At 39.4% G+C, this 13,391-nt stretch overlaps 1 pseudogene; it reads right to left on the reverse strand.

The window, feature by feature from the left end:
• Nucleotides 1–6,575: 6,575 nt before the first annotated feature.
• Nucleotides 6,576–7,117, reverse strand: LOC122226872 (annotated as a pseudogene).
• Nucleotides 7,118–13,391: the final 6,274 nt, after the last annotated feature.

The raw sequence follows: 13,391 nt of genomic DNA on the forward strand, positions 1-13,391 counted from the left end.
CAAGCACAATCAATAGCTTCTACTCCTAGTGGGAGCTTTTAGACAGATTATCAGATAGAAACAATTGTAAGCTAATCATATCTGACAAGAAGTCAGCAAAAACTTTTTGAAATTATTAAGTAGTGTATTTGAAATATGGATTTACATGCATTTTAATTAATTCTGCCCTAAGTATATATTGTACCTTTAGATATTAGCCGATGGTAGTAATTTAGAAATAAGTATACCTATGTTGGAAGAGTGTGTACTTTTTGTTTTTTAAATGTTTATTTATTTTTTGAGAGAGAGAGACAGAGTGTGAGCAGAAGAGGGGCAGAGAAAGAGGGAGACACAGAATTTGAAGCAGGCTCCAGGCTCTGAGCTGTCAGCACAGAGCCTGATGTGGGGCTCAAACTCACAAACGATGAGATCATGACCTGAGCTGAAGTTGGACGCTTAACCGACTGAGCCACCCAGGCGCTCCAAGAGTGTGTACTTTTTTACTGATAAGTGTGCATGGTCAAGAAATTTGGAGACCACTATGTTAGCTTCTCTGTGGCTCAAGTTTTGTCAAAAATAATTATTGGGGCACCTGTGTGGCTCAGTCAGTTGGGCGGCTGACTTTGGCTCAGGTCATAATCTCGCAGTTCGGGAGTTTGAGCCCCGCATTGGGCTCTGTGCTGACAGCTCAGAGCCTGGAGCCAGCTTCACATTCTGTGTCTCCCTCTCTCTCTACCTCTCCCCCCTCATGCTCTGTCTCCCTCTGTCTCAAAAATAAATAAATGTCAAAAAATTAAAACAAAAACAATTATTGTTTTCCAGAAAAGTGATAAGATAAAATTTCACTTCTCTTAACGTATGATATGCTATTTGGTGTCTGGACTCTCATTTTCTATCTGTGAAACCTTGTACAGGTGTCTTAAAACTCTCTGAACCTTGCTTTGTTTATCTGTAAGTCATTACAGCATTGTTATAGGATTATATAAAAATGTTTATATGTCTGCCACACTGTGGACCCTTGATAAATGGTTGATATTATTACAAAGAAAGGTATTGTTAAGCCAAATTAAGAGGATTCATAAATTAGTAGGATAAACTATTTTTGTGCAACATTTTTAAAGTACCTGAAGGGTTCCAGTTCACTTTGGGCTAAGGGCTGAGGATACAGAGGTGGATTTGGTGGAGACTCTGTAGTCTAGAATTCGGAGCTGACATTGTCTAGATCCCTACAACAGCCTCCTGACTGGTGCCCCTGCCTTCCCTGCCTTCATTGTCCCCCGCTGTTCCCCCGCTCTAGCTTTCACCTTCACGTGACTGGCAAACCAGTCCTCCCCATCACTTTCATCGCTCACTCCCATGTGCAAAGACCTTCAATAACTCCCTTGTAGTACACAATTCTCTGTTGTATACAGTCTTGAATTGTTCAGTAATTTTTCTTCAATTCAGACTTCTCTTCCCAGATAAACCTGTTGTAGTTAGGACTTAGAACTTACAAATAAGGAAGATAAGGTTGCCCCTGAGAGAATTTAACTTAATCAGCAGGTGATGAAAGGAACCCAAAGTCTCCTAGGCCCTTGGGAACGGTTACTTGACTACTAATCAGTGGTATTAACACATCTAAGGAAAGAGAGCTTCAGTGTGGTCTGCGGTACAACTCAAAATAGAGGAAAGCCACAGAGATAAACTTTAGCTGAATGCATCCAGCACTGCCCATGGGACAAAGATATTGGAAATAGGAGAACCTGAACCTTTCAATCATGAGTCTTCAAGGCTATTTATTGCCTCTGGCCAGGAGAGATCTTCCTCCATTGTACATTATACGTCTCTGGTAAAGATACTCAGCATTCTTGTCATCTTTGATCTCCCGGATGAAATATTCCCCCTTTTTAATTACTAGGTCTGGAAATACTATCAGGGTACTGATTTACTAATTCTAATTCTCAGGTATTTACAGAATGAGATGGGGAACCTCTTACAGGGTGTCAAGCATTCTGGTCAATTGAAAAATTATATCTTTATTGTTTATATGAGTCTGACAATCTTAGCTTATGTGAATCTGATAATTAAGTAAAGATCTAAGTGAAAAAGATGAAACTTATGAGGCAGGAGAAATACAGCAGAATATGTTTTTTTTTAAATCATGTGGTTGAAATGCTCCTTTTAAGTAAGACATACCATCTAGAACCTACAAAAGAAAAGATTTAACTAAGTAAAAAACTTAACCTCAATACAAAGAAAAACACTATAAGCAAACTTGAAAGACATGATGGACTAGGATCACATATTTGCAAGTTACATAATAAGTAAAGGATTGATATCGACACTATATGAAGAGAACCTAAGAATGAGTAAGGAAAAGACAACCCAACAGAAAAATGGGTAAAGGATATGAATTAGGAAAGTTACAGAAAATATGTCTAATAATAATGTCTCACAAACATTTGAAAATGGTTCAAGTTCACTTTTAACTAAGGAAATGAAATTAAAATAACAGTGATATACCCCTTCCGTAAGATTGCTATAGTTTTTAAAAGATACATGAGATACATTGAAAAATTGATAGTGTCTTTAATATAACTGATGAGGGTGTGGGAAAACAGATGTTTCAAATATTAATGGGATATATGTTGGTACAGTTTCTTTTGGAGGATCACTTGGAAGTTTCTATCAAAATCTGACTATTGCTATTATATAGGCACACCTTAGAGATATTGCAGGTTAGGTTCCAGGCCACCCCAATAAAGCAAACATCACAATAAAGCGAATGTCGCCATAAAGCCAGTCAAATGAATTTTTTGATTTCCCAGTGCATACAAAAGTTACATTTACACTACACTGTAGTCTATTACCTGTGCGATAACATTATGTCTAAAAAAAACCACATACCTTAGTTTAAAAATACTTTATTGCCAAAAAATGGTAACCATCAACTGAACTTTCAGTGACTCATAATCTTTTTGTTGTTGGAGGGTCTTGCCTTGATGTTGATGGCTAGCTGACTGGTCAGGGTGGTGGTTGTTGAAGGCAGGGCTGGCTGTAGCAATTTCCTAAAATAAGACAACAGTGCCGTGTGTCTCATTGATTGACTCTTCCTTTCACACAAGATTTCTCTGTAGCATGCAATGCTGCTTGATAACATTTTACCCACAGTAAAACTCCTTTCAAAATTGGAGTTAATCCTTCCAAACTTTATCAACTCAGTTTATGTGATATCCTAAATCCTTTGTTGTCATTTCAATAGTCTTAACAGCATCTTCACCAGGAGGAGATTCCATCCCAAGAAACCACTTTCTTTGTTCATCCCTAAGAAGCAACTCCTCATCTGTTCCAGAGTTATCATGAGATTGAAGCAATTCAGCCACATTTGAGGTTCCACTTGTAATTCTACTTCTCTTGCTCTTTCTACCCCAGGTGCAGTTACTTCCTCCACTAACATCTTGAACCCCTCAAAGCCATCCATGAGGGCTGGAATCAACTTCCTCCAAACTCCTGTTAGCCTCTTCTCATGAATCACAAATGTTTTTAATGGCATCTAGAATGGTGAATCCTTTCCAGAAGGTTTTCAATGTACTTTGCCCAGATTGTCAGAGGAATCACTATCTGTGGCATCTATAACCTTACAAAATGTATTTCTTAAATCATAAGACTTGAAAGTTGAAATTACTCCTTGATCCACAGGCTGCAGAATGGATGCTGTGTTAGTAGGCAAGAAAATAACATCCATCTCATGGTATATCGCCATCAGAGCTTTGGGTGACCAGGTGCATTGTCAATGAGCAACAATATTTTGAAAGGAATCTATTTTCCTGAGCAGTAGTTCTCAATAGTGGGCTTAAAATATTCAGTGAACCATGTTGTAAACAGAATGGTCAATGAGCATTGACTTCAGCTTCAAATCGCCAGCTGCATTAACCTCCAACAAGAGAGTCTGCCTGTCCTTTGATGATTTGAAGTCAGGCATTGACTTCTCCTCTCTAGCTATGCAAGTTTTAGATGGCATCTTCTTCCAATATAAGGCTGCTCTGTCTATGTTGAAAATCTGTTGTTTCATGTAGCCACCTTCATTAATGATCTCAGATCTTCTGGGTAACTTGCTGCAGCTTCTACATTGCCACTTGCTGCTTCACCTTGTACTTTTTTGTTATGAAGATGGCTCCTTTCCTCAAACCTCATGAACCCCTCTCCACTAGCTTCTGATTTTTCTTCTGTAGCTTCCTTGCCTCTCTCAACCTTCATAGAATTGAACAGACTTGGGGCCTTGCTCTGGATTAGGTTTGGCTTAAGGGAGTGTTGTTGCTGGTTTGATCTTCTATCCAGACCACTCAAACTTTTCCCATATCAGCAATAAGGCTGTTTTGTTTTCTGCCTGAGCCAACCTGAAGGTGGTGTTTTCACCTTATTCATGTGCTCACTGGAGTAGCACTCTTAATTTCCTTCAAGAACTTTTCCTTTGCATTCTCAACTTGACTAACTATTTGGCTTAAGAAGGCTAGCTTTTGGTCTGTCTCAGCTTTTGACACGCCTTCCTCACTATGTTTAATAATTTCGAGCTTTTGATTTAAAGAGAGATGTGCAGCTCTTCCTTTTGATCAAACACTTAGAGGCCAGTGTAGGGTTATTAACTGGCCTAATTTCAATATTGCTGTGTCTCAGGGAACAGCAGGGGCCCAAGGAGAGGGAGAGAGACCAGGGTAACTGCCAATTGGTGGAGAGTTAGAACACATAAAACATTTATGGATTAAGTTTGCCATCTTGTATGGGCACAGTTCATGGTGCCCCAAAGCGATTACAAAGTAACATCAAAGACCACTGATCACAGATCACCATAACAAATATAATAATAACGAAAAAGTTTGAAATATTGCAAGAACTACCAAAATGTGACACTGACACACAAAATGAGCAAATGCTGTTGGAAAAATGGTGCAATAGACTTGCTTGATGCAGGGTTACTACAATTTATTTAAAAAACTATGAAGTGCAGTAAAACGAAGTGCAGTAAAATGAGGTATGCTCATTGTTTTTCTGATGTTGAATGTTGCTTTACTCTTACCCCAGCATTTCCATCCATCTCTTGGTTAGTTTGATTTCACCCCAAGTTGTTTTTTCAAGAAGGGATTGCATGTTATTTACTCCCCAAGTTCTTGTTTGAGAATGTGTGTTGTTGGCTTGTTTACCTAAATGAAAACCTGACCAGGTATTATATTCTTGGGCTCACTTTATTTCCCTAGAAACTTTGCAGCCACCAAATGCTGCCATGGAGAAGTCTGAGACCAGCCTGATTCTTCCTTCTTGTAAGTGATCTGCTTTTTCTGCCTGTGTGACTAAAGAATTCCCTCTTCATCCTGAGAGCTGAAGAACTTAATCAGGATATATCTTTATTTCAACTGTTCCTTCTTGGCTTTTCTTGCAACATAGTATGTCCTTTTAATGTTTGATTCAGTCCTCCATAGCTCTTCACATCAGGAAAAATTTCTTCTGTTATATATTAAAACACCTTTTCTTTTTAATTTGTTGCATTCTTACACCTGGTTTTATGTTTTCAAAGCATTTTTCACTATTTGAAGGTATCTTGTTTATTAGTTTAATGTCTTTCTAACCCACAAAATGTAAACTCCATGAGAAAAGGAACTTTATCTCTCTGTTGTAATTTCTGTAGCCCCAGTATCATGAACAGGGCCAAAGAAGATCATTGCTGTTTCAGTAAATATTTATTTTCGATTTTACAAAGTATGCAGTGAACTTTCTCAGCATAGATCTTTTTGAACCATTTAAGTGATCTCCTTAAAGTAAATTTCTGTAAGTGGGATTACTATATGAAGAGGTAAGCACGTTTAATATTATGTTCCCCATTGCCAAACTATTTCCAGAGAGATTGTTCAAATATATGCTCCACCAAAAGTGCAGGTGAGTGCCCGTTTCACAGAATGTAGTCTATTTTTCCAATCTCTGCCAACCTATAACTTAATAGCTTATTGTTTTATTTCTATTTTCTTTAGGCTATTAGACACTTGCAGACCTTAGACTGTGAATTTTCTATTTATGCAGCTTGACCTGTTTCTAGTGTTGTTAATATTTTCTTATTGATATAGGAGCTAGTTAGATATTTGTTATTAACTCTTTTTAATTAAGTATTATAAATATTCTCACTATTTGTTATTTGTCTTCTGGTCTTATGTATGGCCTTTCTTGCTATGCAGAATGTTTACATTTGTATGTGGTTACTATTTTCTCTTTGTGGCTTCTAACTTTTGGGACATGTTTTGAAAGGCTTTCTTCAACTCTAAGATTATACAAATATTTTCCCATGTTTTCTTCAAGTATTTTTATGGTTTCATTCCCCCCATATATTTTGGCTCTAAGGAGTGAGGTTGGGATAAAATTGTATTTTTTCTAAATGGCTGGCCAGTTACTCCAAAATCATTTACTGAATTATTCAACATATATCCACTGATTAGAATTTATCAACTATCATGTGCCAGACCCTAAGTCCTTTTACATACATAATCTAGTGTAATCCTTTCAGCAAGAGATGACAAAATCAGTTTTACATTTTGTTTGTTTTTATTTTTACTTGCATTTATTTTATGCAGAATTTATTCCCGGGCCATAAGTTTTTGTTTCTTCAGTTTTTTCGGGGATATCGTTTTTTTCCTGTGCAGCTTCCTCTTCTGGTTTAGGAACAATCTGCTCTTCTTCAGTAGGGATCATCTCAATGTGGCAGGGAGAACTCATGTATGGATTAATCTGACCATGAGCCCTGTAAGTTCTATGCCACATTTTGGGGTCTTTGTTCACCTGGATGTGCCTAATGACTAGAGAATCTACATCTAAACTCTTAAGTTCAGCATTACTCTCTGCATTTTTAAGCATATGCAGTAAAAATTCGGCACTCTTTTTGGGCCACCGACTCTGTGTCCAGCCCCACTGTTTGGCCTGGTCACACCCACACCTACCAACTCCACCCTTGGGGTGACAAAATGGCACACACTGCTTCTACAAAGTTACATTTTCAGATATATATATCCTTGATGGCCTGGGAAATTTCACGTGTATTCTTAAAGTGAACATGAATATCTGAACCTCTTAATTTGCATGATTTTGTCGGGTTTTCTGGGTCAAGTGAATAGCAAACCATTTTCAGAGATCACCTCAGGCCACTTACGGGAAGAGAAAATCAGATTTACGTTTAAACAAAACAAAACAAGAACATTGTTTCCAATGTGGAAAATAGACTAGAAGGGGAGAAAAGGAATTCAATGTAACCAGTTATTTAAGTGATCCAGGCAAAAGGCTCCTTTGCAGCTGTATATTCTAGCACTTACAGGTCATGGCACATGGTAGATATTGAGTAAATACTTACTGAACAAAAAATGATAGTGACTTGGACCAAAGAGGTGGCAGTAGAGATGGAGAAAAGTGGACAAATTTTGAGAAATGCTTTGGAGATAGAATTAACAAATCGTATTTAAATATGGGGAGATTATTTAAATATGGCAAGATGTAAGAGAGGGAGTCAAAAGTGACTCAGGTTTCTGGAAGGAATAGATTTAATGGGAAAGTGATGAGTTTACTTTTGAACACGCTGAGCTGGAGGTACCTTGGAGATATTCATTTGAAGATGTCAGGTAAGCAGTTAGGTATATCAATCTGGAGCTCAAACAACAAACTGAACTCGGGTATGAATTTGAGGAGCATATGCACACTGATGGTAATTGAACCCATGGGAAGAGTTATGATTACTTAAGGAAAGGGTATTGAATGAAAAGAGAAAATCCCCTAGGACAGATCCCTGAAACACTCTGATATTTAAAGGTTTAGTAATAGAAGAGGGAGGAGCCAGTAAAAAATGTCTGTGAAGGGCTGCCAGACAAATAAGAGAAACTGGGAGAGTGATGTCTTTGAAGACAAGGAAAGAGTGTATTCAAGGAGAGAGTTCAGGGTAATTCTAAGAGCGAGTGAAATGATGGACCATGAACGCTAAGCTATATAAACAGAGAAGTAAAGACAGGAAGGGGGTAATAGAAAGGAAGTGAAGTGATCAATAATCTTTTCAAACAAAGGGAAGGACAGTTGCAGTCAGGCTGGTTTAATAAGTGAGTTGGAAAGATAGGTGATTGTGGTCAGAAAGTGGACTATTAGAGTTAGTTATTTTATTTTATTTTATTTTATTTTATTTTATTTTATTTTATTTTATGCATGAGTGGGGGAGAGGAATAGAGGTAGGGAGAGAGAGAGAATCTTAAGTAGCCTCCGCACTCAGCATGGAGCCCAACACAGGGCTCTATCCCACGACCCTGGCTGGTATCATGACAAAGCCAAAAATCAGAAGTCCGACGCTCAACCAACTGAGCCACCCAGGAGCCCTAGAATTAGTGATTTTAATTTTTTTTTTTCAACGTTTTTTTTTATTTATTTTTGGGACAGAGAGAGACAGAGCATGAACGGGGGAGGGGCAGAGAGAGAGGGAGACACAGAATCGGAAGCAGGCTCCAGGCTCCGAGCCATCAGCCCAGAGCCTGACGCGGGGCTCGAACTCACGGACCGCGAGATCGTGACCTGGCTGAAGTCGGACGCTTAACCGACTGCGCCACCCAGGCGCCCCTAGAATTAGTGATTTTAGAAATAGAGAAAGTAGAGGAGCTTTAGGTGATGATGACCAGGTCCAGGTAGTGACTGTAGGGGGCAAGTGTCAAGTAGCTTTGGAGAAGAACATTGGAGATTAGGTGGGTCTTTCACGAGGACTTTAAACTCACTTAGGACGATGGCAGGACTTGCAGTATAAGAAACACAGTAACCGAGTACCAGTATCTTCTGTGAACAATGCGCACACAGGAGGCAGGTAGATTACAGTGACCAATCAGGGAGAGGATAGCAGGGGTTTTACAAAAGGGTGGGGAAGAAGTGGACTCTGACTAGCACTGAGTATCCTGGTCTCCTGATACTAAATAGGTGTGAAAATATGAGCAGACCTCACTGGAGAGAGTAGCAGGGGAAGTGGCCTAGAGAAGGCCAGGTTTAAATTGTCTTTTTTTTTTTTTTAACGTTTATTTATTTTTGAGAGAAAGAGAGAGAGTGTGAGCTGGGGAGGGGCAGAGAGGAGAGGGAGACATAGAATCCGAAGCAGGATCCAGGCTCTGAGCTGTCAGCACAGAGTCCGACGCGGGGCTCATACTCAAAAGCCATGAAGTTATGACCTGAGCCAAAGTCGGATGCTTAAGTAACTGAGCCATCCAGGCGCCCTGAGAAGGCCAGGTTTAAATAAGTACAGAAGTGGAAGGAACATTCAAGGAAATGATTGGGTGTGTTGAGGAGCTGGTTTCCAGAGGGCAATTGGAAGGTGTGCACAGGGAGAGAAGGGGATTTCATTAGGCTTAAGGAAATACAGAGCATTTTAGGAATGACAGTTCCGTAGAGGACAAATCTGGGAGGAGAGCAGGTAATTCTGTGTGGGGCTTTGACCTATGAAAATCGGAATGAAGCTTGGCAGGTTTAGTCACAGCTGACTCTTGGAGAACAGTGGACATAAAGGCTTAATAAAAGTCAGCTGTGGTCTGGAAGGTCCTGCAAGTATTTGTTTTCATGCAGAAGTGTGATTAGTCACAGTAGATGCAGCAGAGGACAGTAGTGGGAGCTAAAAAGCATGAAGTTCAAGATTCTTTGAGGAGAGGAAGGAACAGTGGTCCTAAGATTAAATTTAGGTTGCAGCATCAACTGGTATCCTCTTTAATCAGGGTTTGGAGGTCGTGGTACTTACAGCTCCCGGTGGGGTGTGGGGAAAAAGGGACTTAGTAGTAGTCCAGGAATCGAGCCTCGAACTACAGATGCAGATACAGTTTAGCACTTCCACTGGAGAGGGGCGCCTGGGTGCCTCAAGTAGGTTAAGTGTCTGACTTCGCTTGACATGCTCTCATGGTTTGTGAATTTGAGCCCCGCGTTGGGCTCTCTGCTGTCAGCACAGAGCCCACTTCAGATCCTCTGTCCCCCTTTTTCTCTGCCCTTCCCCCTCTTGTGTGCATCCTCTCTCTCTCAAAAATAAATAAACGTTAAAAAAAAAAAGAACATTTAAAGAACTTCCACTGGAGAACAAATTTTTTATTTTCACTCTCTGAGTATGGCAATGATGCCAAAACTATTATTTCCAAGTACTTTCACTTGTCATTACAGGCTCAAATTTTAAATGATTTGGAACATTTCCCCCGTTTCCTTCTTATTTTAGCAAAGTTTGTCTTTGCTTAATTCGTAATTTACATAACTGTTGGTAAGTTAAATTTTCCAACACAAGAGAGATCATGGTTTCAGGTTGGTAGGACTACAGAATTCAGAAATCTTAACAAAACTTGAAGTCACATCTAAGGAGGGGAAATGTAAATGTTAGTTTTTAATTTGTTATTTTCTTGCCAACCTTTATAAAACTGATAGAAAATACATTAGCAGAACTAGGTCAGTGTCATACACAGTACATGTTCCTCACCCCCCTCAGCTCCTTGTGACTTCTTGTTGCACTAAACTTCTGAGATGCTTTTTCATCTCTAACCCTCTTTTGGTACTATTATGGATATATTCTATTTTTTCACTGCAGAAGCTCTTTGTTTTTTACCCACATATAAGCAGTTATTTTTGTTATTTTTAAAGGTTTTTTTGAATTTTTAAAATGTATATTTATTTTTGAGAGAGAGCGAGCAAGCATGAGCATGAGCGGGGGAGGGGCAAAAAGAGACTGAGATACAGAATCCAAAGCAGGCTCCAGGCTCTGAGCTGTCTGCCCAGAACCCAGTGTGGGGCTCGAACTCACGAGCTATGAGATCATGACCTGAGCCAAAGTGAGCCACCCAGGTGTCCCAATTTATTTTTGAGAGAGAGAGAGTGCTCTCATGAGCAGGAAGGGGGCAGAGAGAGAGAGAATCCCAAGCAGGCTCTGTGCTGACAGCCCAATGTGGGGCTTTTTCTCATGAACCCCAAGGTCATTACCAACAAGAGGTGAACACTTAACCAAATGATCCACCCAGGCTTCCCTTTATTTTTTGTTTTTTTTTATAATCACCTCTTAGATGCATATTTTTCCATGTTTTAACAGCTCAGAAATTGAGATACTTCTTATAACCCAAACTGTCTTTGATTTGATGAAATCTAGTACTTTGTGTCACTCCCTTCCCACAGCCTAACATAATTTCTGATACACAGGAAGCACTGAACAAATGTTTGCTTGCTTATTGATTGACTAATATGTAAGTTAAGAAGAGGCTGTACAAGTTGAATTCTTCCTTCCTTCCTTCCTTCCTTCCTTCCTTCCTTCCTTCCTTCTTTCCTTCCTTTCTTAAAAGATTTTGTTTTGAGGGCTCCTTGGTGGCTCAATTGGTTAAGCATCCTACTTCAGGTTGGGTCATGATCTTACAGTTCATGAGTTTGAGCGCCACATGGGCTCTCTGCTCTCAGCACAGAGCCCACTTTGGATCCTCTGTCTCCCCCTCCCTCTGCCCCTCCCCTGTTCTCTCTCTATGTCTCAAAAATAAATAAAAACATTAAAAAAATAAATTTAAAAAGATTTTATTTTTAAGTAATCTCTATACCCAACATGGGACTCGAACTCACAGCTCCAAAATCAAGAGTCACAAGCTCCACTGACTGACCCAGCCAGGTACTCCAAGTTGAATTATTTCTTAAATACCAACTTTGACTTGACTTCCAGCATTTATTCAAACTCTTAAGTTTCATAAGTCTTTATTCAATAAAATGTTAGGTTATTACAAAAATAGAGGAAAGGAATAAAGAAAGTATAATAATTTACCTGCTTTTATAATGATTTTAAAATGGATTTAATAAGCATTCCTTAACAATAATAATAATTCCTTAATAAAGCATTCCTTAACAATACCTACCTTACTTTTTTTTAATGTTCATTTATTTATTTTGAAATGGGGGGAGGGGCACAAAGAGGAGGAAAGAGAATCCCAAGCAGGCTCCACTCCCAGCATGGAGCTCAATGTTACAACTGTCAGATCATGACCTAAGCCAAAATCAAGAGAAGGACACTTAACCAACTGAGCCACCCAGGAAGCCCCCCCTATTTTACTTTTGTGTAGAATTTGTCACCTCCCCCCCAAAAAAAACAACATGTAGTATTGATAGAAAAAAATGACTATTAGAATCAGAGAGGGGCACCTGTCTGGCTTAGTCCATAAAGCATGTGACTTGGTCTCAGGGTCGTGAGTTTGAGTCCCATGTTGGGCGTAGAGATTACTTAAAAAAAAAAAAAGGGGGGTGCCTGGGTGGCTCAGTCGGTTGAGCGGCCGACTTCGGCTCAGGTCATGATCTCGCGGTCCGTGAGTTCGAGCCCCACATCAGGCTCTGTGCTGACAGCTCAGAGCCTGGAGCCTGTTTCAGATTCTGTGTCTCCCTCTCTCTCTGCCCCTCCCCTGTTCATGCTCTGTCTCTCTCTGTCTCAAAAATAAATAAACATTAAAAAAAATTAAAAAAAAAAAGACCATTCACTTGGTGGGGCACCTGGCTGACTCAGTGTTGTAAGTTTGAGCCTCAGGTGTAGAGATTACTTAAATAAATAAATAAAAATAGAGAAAGTATGTCATTTACCTAAGTTCCACAACTAAGCTAAGCCGTCTTGGTTTCTTGGTTTGTAGTACTTGTTCTTTATGATGGGCTGAGTCATTCCATGGAAAGACAGATGTACCAAAACTATTCTTAAATGCAGTGCATTTTTGCAAAGTGCTTCTTAAAACTGATGGCCTTGAAGTGAAATTCTAACTGAATATGTGCTGTTGCATCCATTTCTTTCTAGCCTTCAAAAGCAGGGATAAAGGGGAAAGGGAAAAGAAGCAGCAGAGCTGAAGTATAATTGCCTAGTAGGCACCGTTCAATGAGAGAGGCAGTAAAAAGTGAAACTCCTGTTATTACATAGTAAAGAACACCTTATTTAGCTCTTGGGAAAGATTGAAGGATATTTACTGCTAAAATGCAATTTTCACTCACTTTGAAGGAATCATCACAACTGTCAACTCTTTTTCTAACTTAGAACCTTTAAGTCATTCTCATGAAATGTTTGTATTCCTTTGTCTTACCTTTTCTGCACATGCCTCCATGGCATCACTCCATTGCTTAGCTTTGATTTGACTTTCGGAGTTATTTTCTCTTCTAAACAGAAATTTCCAGGCGCTCCTTAGGTTATCCCTTTCTTGCTTTTGCTTTTATTGCAATGCTATCTTATCTGACATTCATTTTAGCCAAGATTAACTTTCTCTGCCCCGGAATATATGATTTTTCTTCACCTACAAGCTTGTTTGAAGCCAGGTGTGTCCCAGTGTAGAAGTGTCCGTTTTCCATTTCATTGAAGTTACTTCCTGGAATTACTTCTCTCTTGGGAAATGAAGGGTGGCTTTCAGTGAAGCTCACAACTC

This window comes from Panthera leo, chromosome C1 (assembly GCF_018350215.1).
Source record: "Panthera leo isolate Ple1 chromosome C1, P.leo_Ple1_pat1.1, whole genome shotgun sequence".
Lineage (NCBI taxonomy): Eukaryota > Metazoa > Chordata > Mammalia > Carnivora > Felidae > Panthera > Panthera leo.